At 50.2% G+C, this 13,703-nt stretch overlaps 1 pseudogene; it reads right to left on the minus strand.

Annotated features, from left to right (window-relative positions):
- Positions 1–13,703, minus strand: part of LOC119338683 — a 23,063-nt pseudogene that overhangs the window by 5,961 nt on the left and 3,399 nt on the right.

A 13,703-nucleotide genomic window follows, 5' to 3' on the forward strand; every position in this document is an offset into this window, starting at 1 on the left:
ACTTGGTAGGATTTTCAAAAACTTAGGCGAGCACTGGGCTGCAGCTAAGCCCTCGAGTGGGAGGTTTGCTCACCACTCGGTAGGATTTTCAAAAACTTAGGTGAGCACTGGGCTGCAGCTAACCCCCCGAGTGGGAGGTTTGCTCACCACTCGGTAGGATTTTCAAAAAGTTAGGCAAGCACTGGGCTGCAGCTAAGCCCCCGATTGGGAGGTTTGCTCTCCACTCGGTAGGATTTTCAAAAACTTAGGCGAGCACTGGGCTGCAGCTAAGCCCCCGAGTGGGAGGTTTGCTCTCCACTTGGTAGGATTTTTGTGGTGTACCTCCAAAGGAGAAGATAGCAGTCGACCTGCGCTTCGTCCTCCTTGCGGAGCGCATGTTGTATTTGTGGCGTAGCTCGAAAGGAGAAGGTAGGAGTCGACCTGCGCTTCGTCCTCCTTGTGGAGCGCATGTTGTATTTGTGGCGTAGCTCGGAAGGAGAAGGCAGGAGTCGACCTGCGCCTCGTCCTCCTTGCGGAGCGCACGTTGTATTTGTGGCATAGCTTAGAAGGAGAAGGTAGGAGTGTACCTGCGCTTCGTCCTCCTTGCGGAGCGCATGTTGTATTTGTGGCGTAGCTCGGAAGGAGAAGGCAGGAGTCGACCTGCACCTCGTCCTCCTTGCGGAGCGCACGTTGTATTTGTGGCGTAGCTCGGAAGGAGAAGGCAGCAGTCGACCTACGCTTCGTCCTCCTTGCGGAGTGCACGTTGTATTTTATACTTAGGTGAACACTAGGTTGCAGCTAAGCCCCAGAGTGGGAGGCTGGCTCACCACTCGGCAGGATTTGGTTTAAACTTAGGCGAGTACTTGGACTGCAGCTAAGCCTCCGAGTGGAAGGCTGGCTTACCACTCGGTAGGATTTTGTTTAAACTTAGGTGAAAACGGATTCGCAGCTAAGCCTTCGAGTGGAAAGCTGGCTTACCACTCGGTAGGATTTTGTTTAAACTTAGGCGAAACGGATTCGCAGCTAGGCCTCCGAGCGGGATACTGGCTCACCACTCGGTAAGGATTTTTTTACAAACTTAGGCGAAACAGATTCGCAGCTAAGCCACCCACTGGGGGACTGATTTATGTGAGCAAAAGTAACAACAATCACTGGGAAAATTATAAAACTCTTGTCTTTGATAAATAAACTACAGAAGTACTTTTATTACAACTCATCCGAGTGAATACTTAAGTATAAAAGGGGTGGAGCAGATCCGCTTTCCAAGCTTGTGGCTCGTCAATCTGGCGATCAACGTTGTAAAGACGGTATGCTCCATTGTGGAGAACTTTGGTAACAATGAAGGGGCCTTCCCAAGTAGGGGCGAGTTTGTGCGGCTTCTGTTGGTCCACTCGGGGGACCAAGTCTCCTTCCTGGAAGGCTCGGCTCTTCACATTTCTGGTGTAGAATCGGCGCAAGTCTTGCTGATAGATGGTCGACCGGATCATGGCCATCTCTCTTTCTTCTTCCAGAAGGTCGACTACATCCTGCCGGGCTTGTTCTGCTTCGACTTCAGAGTAGAGCTCGACTCACGATGCATTGTGAAGCAGGTCACTTGGCAGAACCGCTTCAGCTCCGTAGACTAGAAAGAACGGAGTTCTCCCAGTCGACCGATTTGGAGTAGTCCTCAATCCCCAAAGAACTGATTGAAGTTCGTCGACCCACGCGCCTGCTGCGTGCTTGAGGTCACGCATCAACCGGGGTTTCAGTCCCTTGAGAATTAGGTCGTTTGCTCTTTCTGCTTGTCCATTCGACTGGGGGTGGGCGACTGAAGCGTAGTCGACTCGAGTGCCTTGAGAAGCGCAGAAGGCTTTGAACTGATCGGAATCGAAGTTTGACCCATTATCAGTGATGATGCTATGCGGAACTCCATATATGAATATCAATTCTCTGATGAAGCTGATGGCAGTGCCAGCATCAAGATTTTTAATGGGCTTGGCTTCGATCCACTTGGTGAACTTGTCGACTGCCACCAGTACATGGGTGAAGCCGCTCCTGCCAGTTCTCAGTGGTCCAACCATATCTAACCCCAAACAGCGAAAGGTCAGACGATTGGAATGGTCTTCAAGGCTGAGGCGGGCTTGTGTGACATATTGGAGTAGAACTGACATCCTTCACACTTATCGACTATCTCTTTTGCCATTTCATTTGCTCTAGGACAGTAAAAGCCTGCTCGGTATGCTTTAGCCACGATGGTCCGAGACGACACATGATGGCCACAGGTCCCCGAGTGGATGTCTTTGAGAATCATTCGACCCTCTTCCGGTATTATGCATTTCTGGATGACTCCAGTCGCGCTTTCTCTGTACAACTGTCCCCTCATGACAGTAAAGGCCTTGGATCGATGGACGATCTGCCGAGCCTCTTCTTCATTCTCTGGGAGCTCTTTCCTTAGGATATACGCGATGTAAGGCACTGTCCAGTCGGGAGTGATAACCAGAACTTCCATGATTAAGTCAACCACAGCTGGGACCTCAACTTCAGTCGGATCCGTGGCACTTTTTGGCTGCGGGGCTTCTTCGGTGAAAGGATCCTCTTGAACCGACGGTACGTGGGCATGTTCCAAAAACACGCCACTAGGAATGGCTTCTCTTTTGGAACCTATCTTTGCCAAGTCATCAGCTGCTTGATTTTTCAGTCGGGGTACATGATGAAGCTCTAACCCCTCGAACTTCTTCTCCATCTTTCTTACTGCGATGCAGTAACCAGTCATAGCTGGGCTTCTGACGTCTCACTCCTTCATCACTTGGTTAACCACCAAATCCGAGTCACCGTAGACCATGAGGCGACGGACGCCGAGTGAAATGGCCATACGCAACCCATACAAAAGTGCTTCGTATTCTGCTTCATTGTTGGAGGAGTCAAAGTGAATCTGGAGTACATAACTGAGCTTATCTCCTTGGGGGGAAACCAACACTACCCCGGCACCGGAACCATTCAGCATTTTAGAGCCATCAAAGAACATAGTCCAGTGCTCCGAGTGAACTTGAGTCGGTAACTGCTGTTCAGTCCACTCGGCGAGGAAATCTGCTATTGCTTGGGACTTGATAGCTTTCTTTACCTCAAATCTGATATCAAGGGGAAGGAGTTCAATCGCCCATTTTGCCACTCGACCAGTTTCATCTCTGTTGTGCAGAATCTCTGATAAGGGGGCGTCGCTGACGACTGTGATGGTATGGTGAGAGAAGTAGTGAGCAACTTTCTTCGTGGTCATATAAATCCCATATACAAGCTTCTGATAATGAGGGTATCGTTGCTTTTATGGGGTCTGAACTTTGAAGGTTTTCCCTTCTTCTTCCCGCTCGACCGTAAGTACTGTACTGACGACTTGTCCTGTGGCTGCAATGTAAAGCAGCAAAGGCTCTTTGCTGATAGGGGCAGCAAGCACCGGCTGGGTGGAAAGCAGGGTTTTTAACTCTGCAAACGCTGCATCAGCTTCAGGAGTCCACTCGAACTTGTCTGACTTCTTCATCAGTCGGTAAAGAGGCAATGCCTTCTCACCGAGACGAGAGATGAATCGACTTAAAGCAGCCAAGCAACCAGTAAGCTTCTGAACATCGTGCACACGCACATGTCATTTCATTCGGAGTATAGTGCCCACTTTCTCTAGGTTTGCATCGATTTCTCGTTCAGAAATGAGAAAACCGAGTAACTTTCCGCCAGGAACTCCGAATGTGCACTTGGATGGATTAAGCTTGATATCATACCTCCTATGGTTGGCAAATGTTTCAGCGAGGTCAGTCAGCAGGTCGGAACCTTTCCGTGACTTGACCACAATGTCATCCATGTATACTTCCACATTCCGACTGATTTGAGTGAGCAAACACTTCTGAATCATCCTCAGGAACGTGGCTCCGGCATTCTTGAGGCCGAATGGCATGGTGACATAACAGAAGCACCCAAATGGGGTGATGAAAGCTGTTTTGATCTCATCGGGTCCATACAGACAGATCTGATGGTACCCGGAATAGGCGTCTAAGAAAGACAGTCGTTCACATCCCGCAGTCGACTCGACTATTTGATCGATGCGGGGAAGTGGAAAATGATCTTTGGGGCAGGCCCGATTGATATGTTTAAACTCAATGCACATGCGAAGTGAGTTGTCCTTTTTGGTGACCATGACAACATTGGCGAGCCACTCGGAGTGGTAAATCTCTCGGATAAACTCTGCTGCTAAGAGACGAGCCACCTCTTTGCCAATAGCCTTCCTTTTCTGGACGGCGGACCGTCGCAGATGTTCCTTGACAGGTTTTGCCTTTGAATCGACTCGCAGACGATGCTCAGCCAGCCCCCTGGGTACACCTGGTATGTCAGAAGGTTTCCATGCAAAGATGTCCCAGTTCTCACAAAGGAACTGGATGAGCGCTTCTTCCTATTTGGTGTCGAGTGTTGTGGAGATGTGAGTCGGAGCAGCGTTGGGGTCGGTCGGGTGGATGTGAACTGGTTTTGTCTCACCGGACGACTGAAACGCTGATTCCGTAGCGGGCTTCTTGGCTCGCAACAAATCACTCGGGTCTGCATTCCTCTGATGTTCCTGCCACTCTTCTGCCACCATCTGAGCATTGGCGATCTTTGAGCCTTTCTAGAAGCACTCTTCTGCCTTCTTGCGATTACCAGTAACAGTAATTACGCCTTTAGGGCCAGGCATCTTCAATTTGAGGTACACGTAACATGGTCGAGCCATAAAACGTGCATAAGCTGGCCTGCCCAAAATAGCATGGTAGGCACTCTGGAAATCTACAACCTCAAATGTCAGCTTTTCTTTGCGGAAGTTCTTGGAATCACCAAAAACCATATCAAGAGCAATCTGGCCGAGTGATGCGGCCTTCTTGCCAGGAATGACTCCATAGAAACTCATGTTGCTTGTGCTGAGTCTGGACATCGGAATGCCCATCCCTTTCAGCGTCTCAGCGTACAGTATATTCAAACTACTGCCGCCATCCATCAACACTTTAGTCAGTCGAGTGCCCTCAACGACTGGGTCGACCACCAAAGCTTGCCTCCCAGGGGTGGCTATATGCGTCAGGTGATCAGACTGGTCGAATGTGATGGCCGTGTGAGACCACTTCAGATAATTGGGTGTCGCTGGAGCAACCATATTCACCTCTCGGTTTATAACTTTCAGTCGACTTTTGCTCTCAACGTCAGCAAAAATCACCAGAGTAGAATTGACCTGAGGGTATTCCTCGTCACTATCCCCCTTGTCCTCAGCTTTGTCTGACTCCTTTTCCTTATCCTTGGGTTGTTTCCCCTGGAACTGCCGTATCAGAAGTCGACACTGTCGAGTGGTATGCTTCGGGTAAATGAAATTACCCTCTTCATCTTTCTTCGTGTGGATGTGACACGGCAAATCCATCACGTCATTTCCCTCTTTATCCTTCATTTTATTGGGGTTCCAAGGTCCTTTTGGCTTTCCTTTGAACTTTCCTTGAGTCACGGCCAAGGTTTCTCCAGGAGCAGCTGGCTCGGCTTTCCGCTTTTGCTTCCAACTGGAGTTCCCTCCTCTGGTTTCCTGGGCGACTGACTTGTGCTTGCCGCTCCGGAGCCGATCCTCTTCCTCACCATTGGCATATTTGGTGGCTATCTCCATCATTCGACTCAGAGACATGTCTCCGGTTTGACCGAATTTCAGGCTTAGCTCTCTATACTTAACGCCTTCCTTGAAGGCGCAGACTGCTTGGTGATCAGATACATTTTCTACTATGTGATGCAGTGTGATCCATCTCTGGATGTAATCTCTCAAAGTCTCATTCGACTTCTGCACACAAGATTGCAGCTCCACCAGTCCTGCTGGTCGCTTGCATGTTCCTTCAAACATTCTGACAAACACTCGGGAGAGATCTTCCCACGTGTAAATGTTGCTGGGTGTCAACTGATTCAGCCATGCCCTGGCTGACCCCTCCAACATAAGAGGCAGATGTTTCATGGCCACCTCGTCATTTCTGCCGCCGATCTGGACAGTCAGTCGGTAGTCCTCAAGCCAAGTATCGGGCTTAGACTCACCGTTGAACTTACTGACTCCAGTCGCCAACCTGAAGTTGGGTGGAATCACTGCGGCTCTGATGGCTTTGCTGAAACACTCTGGTCCGGAGACATGCACTCGGCTACTGGTGGGTACATCTCTATCGTGACCCTCTCTGTGAGCTCTGTTCCGGTCGACCAGACCTTGAACGATGATGGATCTCGCATCAAAGCCTGGTTCCCTGGGGTCGACTGGAATTCTTCGCCCGCCACTGTGCTGGCGTCTATCATCCTGCTGTCAAGGTACGTAGGATCCACCCCTAGGGGGAGGGGTGGGCACTCGACGTCGATCATCGCGATCGAATCGGTGATCATACTGCTCACGGTTCCTGTACTGATCGTGCCGGTCTCCACGTCCTTCACGCCTCGGGGGCAATCTGGGGCTATGAGCCGACTGGACCGTATTTGCAGCCACGGATTTGCTGTGAATACTGTTCCGCGACTTTGATACAGCTGAATTTTGATCTCCTGCTGCCCGGAGCAAATGTCTGATCTGCATCAAGCCTCTGCCAGCTTCTGACTAGGAAGGCTGAATTGATTCTGCTATATGGGCTGCAGCTGCTAAATTTTGAATCGGAGTTCGATATACCTAAGTAGGAGGTGGAAAGAGCTGGCGTCGACTGGAGTCAGGGACCCGTTGTCGCGCACGCTCGTCGAGTGCTCGCTGAAGGTTCTCCAGTCGAGTGCGCTCAGCCAGGTTGGCCAAGCGTGCGTCCTCCAAGGCGCGAGCCTCAAGGGTTTCTCCAACAATAGGAGTATGAAGGGCATCCATGTTCCAGCGGCGAAGTTCTTCCCTCTGCAGCGAATTGAGGGGCTCAGGAAGGTACTCCTCATGGGAATGTGACGGATCGCCTCCGCCGTTACCTCCCTCGGCACCGGGAAAGCCGGGGGGACCGTGTGGTCCATTGACCATCAGGACCTCCACCGCTGGATCACTGCTGTCGCACTCGGATGCAGTCTCTGTGAAGCCAGTCGACAGGTCGAACATGCCGTAGAGAGATTTGTCGGGCTCGATTGCCGCGACTTGGGCGGTGGTCGACTGGCGAGCCTCCGCGTGCCTCACCCACCGCTGAAGCCTCGACCGACCGGAGCGCTTGCTCTGGCGGGAAGCTGGGAGGAAGAATGACACAAAAACCAGTCGACACTGGGTCGACGGTTGCCGCAGGAGGACACCACGGACGCACGCACGAAAGTGTGTCGCTCCGCAGACTGGGAGCGCGTCGACATCGAGCGGAGCCTCCTGAAGCCAGGCAGAGTCGTTGGCGATGAACGTGAGCGCACCGAGACGGATCTCGCGGCCCTCGACCAAAACTCCGCCTGAAACCATGCTGAAGGCGATCAGAATTTTTTTGCAACTTCTCCAATAAATCACTAAGACACCTGCCCCACGGTGGGCGCCAACTGTCGTGGTTCTAAGTCTGACAGTAGTGTAGGGGGTACTAAAGGAGAGGCAAGATCCTAGCTATGGAGTAGTTGTTCACGCAAGTGTTTTACGAGTTTAGGCCCTTCTTAGAGGAAGTAACAGCCCTACGTCTCAGTGCCCGGAGGCGGTCGACTAGATTATATGCGTGAGAGTTACAGAGGTGCGAACCTTTCTGCCTGTGAAGGGGGGTGGCTTATATAGAGTGCGCCAGGACCCCAGCCAGACCACGTAGCAGAGAGTTCAATATACATAAAGGCCAGACGTTACCGATAACGCCTTACATAAAGTGATATCATGGCCATAAAGACTACTTAATAACAGACCGTTTGGCTGTAGAGTGACCTTAGATCTTCTGGTGGTCGAGTGAGTCTTCATAGTCGACTGTCTTCGAGTCCGTCAAGTGGAATCCTTCCAGGTCGACTGAAAGGTAGTTTCTTCTAGAGATGTCCTTGGGTAGGGTACTTTGGACAGGTTCGTGACCCTACCCTAGGTACATGGCTTCGTCACCACCCGCAGTGCGTCACGAAGCCGCCCACGGCCGCGTGGTTTAGGATAAGCACCTGCGGCGACCACCCTCTGATCGGCATCCTCGACCGGCGACGCGCTCCTTGAGGTCCCGCAGGAACTCGCGCACCTCCTCGCCATAGTAGTCGGGGTTCTTGAGAACCTAGACGAACGGGTGCCCCGAAGCCTCGAGCCCGAGCCCGAGCTCGATGGTCTACTTCGGGTCAGCGTGCACGATCACTAGTAGAAAAACCCCTATTAGTCTCGGTTGGTGAGGGCCTTTTTCCCGGTTCTTGAACCGGGAATAAAGGATCGTTACTAATGCCCTAGACCTTTAGTCCTGGTTCTAACACGAACCGGGACAGATGGGCCTCCACGTGGCCGGTGCGCCGAGCCCAGGCGGGAGGGCCTTTGGTCCTGGTTGGTGGCACCAACCGGGACGAAAAGGCATCCACGCGTTAGCATTTCAGTGGTTGGGGTTTTTATTTTTTTTAAAGGGGGGGGGGGGTTGGGGGTTTTGGGGGGTTAATTTAGGTGTTTCATATATTGTGTTAGCTAGCTAATTAATAGAAAGAAGTGTCCTCTCTTATGTCCATGCTTGGTCGACGCTACGTACTGTACATAGAGAGGCCCTCGACACGCTAGATAGTATGAAAATGAAGGAAACCATTAAGTACAGAAGTTCGTCATGCATACCGAGAGAAGTGATCGATCGACCTCTCCTTCTCCGAGAGATTGGTCGAACAACAAGTTTTCGTATTATCTATCCGATGCTACTGGCTACATACATATACAATATGTAAGATCTCTTACAATCCCCTAGCATTTGAAATCAACTTCCACATGGTATTCTCCGGCTTTATTGATGACGTGGTCAAGAAAGAATCTCGCCAATTCCTCTTGAATTGCTTTCATGCGATCTTGTTCTAGGAGTTCATTCCACATCTGCCACGTCTAATTTGAAGAAGGGGGTTAATATATATATGAATGAAACTCAACAGAAATGATGGTGTAATAAAATGAAATTGTGAATATTATTGCTTACACACTTCATATTGTCTTCTAGAGTAGCCCCGCGTATTTTTCAAAGTCGTGTTGTAGATGAACTCGCACACGTAGTATCCACAGAAATCATTCCCTTGTTCCTGCCACAAGCACTTTACAAGAAATAGAGGTCAATCAAACTGATAATGAAGCATTATAAATGGCATTGATGAAAGTATAGCTATAGAATCAACGGGAGATGCGCAGCTCCTTCGGCAGTCCTGGAGCTTCTATGGTGAACTGTTTCCAAACCCTGCAAGACAAAGAAAATAATTATTATTACTTGAGATATCAGGAAATGAACAAAAAGTTGCCGATATGGTGCGGTAATGATCGATTGAACTTACTTGTTGAGCAATTTAGTCATGTCCGCATAGGTTTCGGGATCTTTTCGTCTCGAGTCTAAGACGGTTACTAGTCCCCGCTCAAGCTTAATCTCCAAGAGAACATAGTGGAAGCTGCGCACGCATGCATAACTCATCAATTACATTACTATAACCTCGCTCGAGTAATAAGGGAAACCGAATATGCACACGACAGTAACACTCACTCGAAGTTGTAAGGAAAGAGTATTAAATCTTTGTTTTGATTTTCGATCAACGGTTGTAGCAAGTTGGCCTCGGCCTCTTCGGCATTCTTTTTAACCTGAAATTCATCTATGATATTTGTGTTAATGAACCCAATATCATACATTTCTTGTTTTTTGCACTCGACGATCTTCAATCTGCATAATATAGTGAGGATAATTAATTATAAATACATGCAATGAAAGAGCCGAGCTACATATAGAGACTTAATGACAGAAATAGTACTTATAGACAGTAGCAAAAGACCGTTAATTTATTGAGGGCCTTTTGATTGAAGAACTCAAAGAACTCCTTAAATGGAACAGGCAACAAATCAGTTCCAACGAGGTCGTGCTCCTCTTTAATTCTCACATATAAAGTATTTGCCCCCCCAGGCTCTCTGCAGGTTTTCATGTACCAATTATGGAATCTTCGCATCATCGTTGTTAGAGATTTTTCGACGAGAGGCTTCCCGTACTCGTATCTCTGTTCGTCCACCTCCAAGAAATCAAAATGTACATCGTTAGGCAGGTAATCTCTAAGATTGATATAACCGGGCACCATCCCCGGAGCATTAGCGACGATGTCGCTAGACACATTGAGCGGGGGGCACGATTGCTTTGCTTGTTCGCCGAGCTGGGCAATTTTTTTCCCAGCTGCTCGTTCTTTTAACCTTTGATCACTGACAGTACTTCCCGACCGCTACGCTTCGAGATATGCCTTTTCAGTAATGCGCTCATAGTTGGTTTTCGGCGGAGACTTTGGTGGTTTCCTCAGGGCATCGATAGTGCGCTTTGCTTTCACCGGATCTACCTTCTCCTCCGGAGGTGGATGTCTCTTTGCTTTCAACCCTTCAAAGAAGTCCTTCACTTTGGTCCGCACGATCTTCGCGTTTTCCTCCTCGGTCCTCTCGTACGGTAACTTCTCTAGAGGCTTGAGAGATGGATCGTATCTATATTTCCTCCCGCCTCTGGCTGTACTGCTAGACGCCGGAGCAGACGAAGTGGCTGCGGCTGTCTTCTTCCGTGCTTGCTTACGAGGCGGAGGAGAAGGACTACGACACGCCGGAGCAGCTGGGGTGGCGGCGGGTCTCTTCCGCCCTTGCTGGCGAGGCGGAGAAGGAGGAGGCTGCTGGCTGCTCGGGCGCGTCGGCGCAGGCGGAGAAGGAGGCGGAGTGCCGCCAGGCGCCGGAGAAGGAGGTTGAGTGCCCTGATCGTCACTCGCCGGAGGAGGATGCGGTGGAGGAGCCAGAGTGCCCTGACTCGTCGTCGTCGTCGGAGGAGGCAGAGGCGTCCAGTTCGGAAGGTTGATGAACTCCTTCCGCCATAGGCATGGAGTCTTCAGAGCAGAACCCAGCCGAGTCTCGCCTTCACCGGTAGGGTGGTCAAGCTAGAGGTCCTCAAATCCCTCCGTTATTTCGTCCACCGTCACCCTAGCATATCCTTCTGGAATCGAACGACAGTGAAAAGTTGCGCCAGGTTCAGAAGGTTGAACAGAGCCGACAACCGCCTTGACTTTTAAGTTCTGCCATTGCGTCATAAGGTGGCAATTTTGAGAATCCGTGTTAGCATCCACGGGTTAGCTAGCAGGAGCCGTCAAGACATGCTCCGGCTGAAGCAGCTCGGTGGAAGCCACGCTGCTTCTCCGCTGAGATGGCGGGGTAGCTTCAGGGGAAGCTTCGACAATTTGTTTGCTGCGATTTGCTTCTCGTTCCTCCATCGCTTGTATCCTTGCTTGCAGTGCCTGCAGTTCGGTCTGCTGCACTTTCTTCCTCCTCTCCTGGCATTTGTAACTGCCTGCGTCCGGAAACCCAGCCTGCCACAGAACGGAGCCTGGTGTGCCTCGTGTCGGTCCAGGGTGCTCAGGATTCCCGAGGGCCATTGTGAGCTTGTCGTTCTCTCTGTCTGGAACGAATGTCCCTTCCTGCGCTGCATCGATATAGTGCTGAAGCCTCTGGACTGGTATTTTCAATTGCTCGTCCGTCCAATGGCACTTCCCTGATACAGGGTCTAAGGTTCCACCAGCCCCGAAGAACCAAGTCCGGCAACGGTCTAGCCAGTTCATTGTCTCTGGTTCGATCCCTTTATCAAGCAGATCATTCTCAGCCTTGCCCCACTTAGGTCGGGCTTTGAGGTAGCCACCTGACCCCGTGCGATGGTGAATCTTCTTCTTCGCAGCATTTTGCTTGTTTATCGCCGACATCTTCTTACTCTTTTCCGATGTCTTGTGGGCCACAAATGCGGGCCAGTGATCTCTGATCTTCTCATATTTGTCGATGAATTCTAGTGTCTCTTCTTTGTCGACAAACCTTTTCAGCTCATTCTTCCACCTCCTGAAGAGGTCTGCCATCTTCTTAAGAGCATGAGACTTGATTAATTGCTCTTTAACTGGCTTCTCCGGATCCTCCTCTGGAGGTAGGGTGAAATTTGCCTTCAGCTCAGTCCAAAGATCATCTTTCTGCATATCATTGACATAAGACACCTCAGGGTCTTTGTTCTTAGGCTTATACCATTGGTGGATGCTGATCGGGATCTTGTCCCTAACAAGAACCCCGCACTGAGCAGCAAATGCTTCCTTTGTCCGGATGGGTTCAATCGGTTGGCCGTCGCGCGCGATTGTTGTGATCTCAAACCTTTCATCCGAGCGCAACTTTTTCTTCGGGCCTCGTCTCTTTACCGAAGTTGTGCTCGATCCAGAGGGCTAGAAAAAAGAAGAAATGCGAGAGTTAATTAATATGTGTACATATATACCAAAACAATGAATGCATCAATTAGCTAGTCAGCACAGGATTAACTAATATATATACCTGGTCGGACTCAGTTCGGTCACCGGAGACGTCATCACAGTCTCCTTCTTGCACCGTCATTGGGTCACCAGAGCCATCATAATCATGTCTTTCCTTCTCCATTCTTCGTTCACCGTAGCCTGCTTCTTTACCCTGTTCTTCCATACCATCATTGTCGTTAAGATACGAGAAGATATCACCTCCTGCTAAGATTATTTCCCCCAACACCTCTTCTGCTTCCTCGTCTCGTATGTGCTCCATTGTTTCTGCAAATATTACGACATGGCAATTATTACACAAACATGACAGCAGGTGGATATATTAGTGGCAAACGTAGACCGAGCTTATTCCGGGTTTGGGGTGGCCTCGACAACACTTCAAGGGTAGGGGCGCGGCGGGAGGGGTACGAGACCGACATCGTTTTTTTTAGGGTTTGGGTGTCCTCGAGAGTTTTGGTCGAGCGAGAGGGCCGGGGGGTGCTCCCGTGGTATAAGTTATCACAGTCGAAATTATCCGGGAGGGGGTTATATCAACAACGACGACATACATACATGGGAAAATAATGTTATCGGGGAGGGGGTAGGTCGACACCCCCTCATGTTGAAGTTATCGGGACACGGGGTATATCGAAATTTTCTATATATAAAACTTTTCCATGGAACTTATCGGGACATGGGGTATATCGGCGGGAGGGGTAGGTTGACTTTTCTAAAAATGTAACTTTTGCATATATAAAACTTTTCCATGGATCATCATTTCTCATATATATCGAATATATATCCATAGTCATATATAAAAACTTTCTATATATGAAAAAAAACTTTCTATGAACAAAAAAACATTTTTGACATATATATTTAGCATATTCTAAATTTTCCTAACTCTTTTACAACCAGAAAAATTACATATATGGAAAAAACATTAATACACATATGAACAAAAAAATGCGTATATGAACAAAAACATGCTCTGAACAATTTTTTTATACATTTTGAACAAAAACAGAGCCGGGGAGGTGCGGCGGCTCACAGCGGGGGCGGCTAGCGATGACGATGGCGACGGCGGGGGCGGCGAGGGCGCCGACGCGCGGGGGCAGGATGGGGAAGGGGCACGGGGCACCGGGGCGGCGTGCGCGTTGGAGCAGGGGAGCTCGAGGCAGGGCAGCGCGTGGGGCAGGGCAACGGCGATGAGGACCGGGCGGCGACCCGTCGGGGCAAGGGCGCGGGGCGACGGTGACGAGGAGCGTGCGGCGACGGCGAGCACGGGGCAGGGGCTCGGGGCGCCGAGGTGGCGCGCGCGTCAGAGCAGGGGAACTCGAGGCGGGACGGCGCGTTGGGGCAGG

The sequence above is a fragment of the Triticum dicoccoides genome, chromosome 7B (genome assembly GCF_002162155.2).
Source record: "Triticum dicoccoides isolate Atlit2015 ecotype Zavitan chromosome 7B, WEW_v2.0, whole genome shotgun sequence".
In the NCBI taxonomy this organism is placed as follows: domain Eukaryota; kingdom Viridiplantae; phylum Streptophyta; class Magnoliopsida; order Poales; family Poaceae; genus Triticum; species Triticum dicoccoides.